The sequence below is a fragment of the Clinocottus analis genome, unplaced genomic scaffold (assembly GCF_023055335.1).
Source record: "Clinocottus analis isolate CAN_PGR_092001 unplaced genomic scaffold, fCliAna1.0.p SCAF_216, whole genome shotgun sequence".
Classification (NCBI taxonomy): Eukaryota; Metazoa; Chordata; class Actinopteri; order Perciformes; family Cottidae; genus Clinocottus; species Clinocottus analis.
In genome coordinates, this window is record NW_027175950.1 from 15,001 (window position 1) to 17,500 (window position 2,500).

Below are 2,500 nucleotides of genomic sequence, written 5' to 3' on the forward strand. Positions count from 1 at the left end.
TGATCATGTTCAACATGTGATGCATGTGATCATGTCAACATGTGATCATGTTCAACATGTGATCATGTTCAACATGTGATGCATGTTCAACATGTGATCATGTTCAACATGTGATCATGTTCAACATGTGATCATGTTCAACATGTGATGCATGTGATGCATGTGATCATGTTCAACATGTGATGCATGTCACCTCTACACACAGCGCTCCCTCCTGCTCCTGCAGTGAGGCTGCGTGTGGCCTCGTGACGCACAAAGAGAGCGGCTTCATAGAGCAACACCACAGACATGAAAACAAATAAAAGTCAACTGCTCTCCTGCAGAAGCAGCCGGGGCGCTCAGGGGTCACGTCGCGAGGCGCCGGTGGCAGCTGCGTGTCCTTCAGCCTGTGAGAGGTGAGCGCGCATGCTGCAGCGCTTTGTGCTGGAGCCCATGATGCCAGAGATGCTGCACAGCTCCTGCTTAACCTGCTGAGTCGCTTTAAACACATCCCACCAGCGCATGGAGGTTTGATCAGGACGGAGTTTGATTCAACGGAACAAAGAAGGAAATAGAGACAACACGTTCTTCCTGTCACTGCTGGGAGTTCATCAGCGGAGATGTTTGGCTGCAGAACGTCGGCCTCCTCAAGGAGATGTCACTCTAGTGCTGCGCAAGAAATAATGATTTCTGTTACGCCCAGACCTGTTTAGTTTTGTGTTCAATGTTTGTTGTGTTGGCTGTCACTCACTCTGTCTCTCTTTCAGACTCCTCCCCCCTCGTGTGCCAGCCTCATGTGTGATTGCAAGCCCCGCCCTCATTGTTTCCACCTGTGTCTCGTTCCCCTGTGTGTTTAGTCTGCGTCTACCCTCTGACTTGTGCCAGTGTATCATTTGATGGTACGAACGTCTCGAGTAAAGACTCTGTTTTTGACAACAAACAACCTCCGTGGTCCTGGTCTTCCTAACAGATTTCCATGTTGGCATCAACTGTTTGCAATTGACAAATGGAAAATCTGTCTCAAAAGGGAGGAGGGAGGGGGGGGGCAGAAGAACAACCCAAGAGGTCTGGAGGTCTGGACTCGTGCAGCTCAGAGTCAGCAAAGAGACTTTTTAAAGAGTCGCAGCGTCACGATGAAGATCATCTCTGATCTCTTTGTTTGAGCAATTTCAGAGCAACTATTTCCTTTCTGCACAACTACATCCCTCAACCGCATCAGCAGCAGCGTGCGTCTCCCGGCCCGCTGACCGCTTCTCAGATACCCGACTTTAACGCCGCATCAAGAATTATCCTCAAAAGTTTTCTTTTTTAAAAAGGAAAAGAAAACTTGTTCAGAACGACGGATCACAGCAACTTTCCTCTGCTGATGGTTTTCATGTTGCGTTGGCATCAACTGGTTGCATTGACGTTGGAAAGGTGTGTCTCATAACGCACGGGGGGGGGGGGGGGGGGCGACGAGCTGAAAGCAGTAAAACAAGCCAGAGGTCACGACCTGGACACAGCAAACTGCTTCAGCTCCCAGCAGGATGAACCCTCTCACTGAGCTTTCCTCTCCTGAGGACTTTCACCAGCTCACTAAAATACAGATGTGGACGTTAACGAGCTGGAACCCGTGGTGCTTTCAAGTCCCACAGACACAGTAGGAAAACGCAGTGACGAAAGACGAGTGGCAGCTCCCGCAGCCAGAATAAACCACGCATGTGTTATCAGTAATATTCATAATATTCATATTACTGTGTGCATTTTCATGCTTCGGCGTCATGTTTCATAAAAAACGTTCACGCTGAAGACGCCACGTGGACCTGCACCGTGTTGGTACGGGTTTCACTTCTGTCCCCTTCACTGACACTTCAGGTTTACACACTTCAAACGCACCACGACGTCCACAACACAAACACACAACCTGTCATTTAATCTGCTGTGAAGAGAGAAACACTGTGAGGCCGAGCGAGAGCAGAGAACCTGCAACGCTCACCTCCATGAAGATGACTGACAGTGAGGCTCCGGTACATTAGAGGAGGAGAGGGGGGGGGGGGAGAGAGAGGGAGAGAGAGAGAGAGAGGGGAGAGAGAGAGAGAGCGAGAGAGAGAGGGAGAGGGAGAGAGAGAGAGAGACAGAGAGAGAGAGAGAGAGACAGAGAGAGAGGGAGAGGGAGAGAGAGAGAGAGACAGAGAGAGAGAGACAGAGAGAGAGAGAGAGGGAGAGGGAGAGAGAGACAGAGAGAGAGAGAGAGAGAGGGAGAGAGAGAGAGAGAGAGAGAGAGAGAGAGAGAGAGAGAGAGAGAGAGACAGAGAGAGAGAGAGAGAAAGAGAGAGAGAGAGAGAGAGAGAGAGAGAGAGAGACAGAGACAGAGAGAGAGAGAGAGGGATTGTCATCTGTGAAGCCTGATGCAACCGAACAGCAACCCGTGTGCCCTCGAGCTAACACTGCAAGCTACAACGAGAGCTGCACACACAGACACACACACACACACACACACACACACACACACCACACACACACACTCACCCAATTATGTCCT

At 50.3% G+C, this 2,500-nt stretch overlaps 1 protein-coding gene across 1 annotated transcript in view; it reads right to left on the reverse strand.

Moving 5' to 3' along the window:
- The window catches only part of LOC137792777 (semaphorin-5B-like), a 16,895-nt gene that overhangs the window by 12,616 nt on the left and 1,779 nt on the right, over window positions 1-2,500 (reverse strand).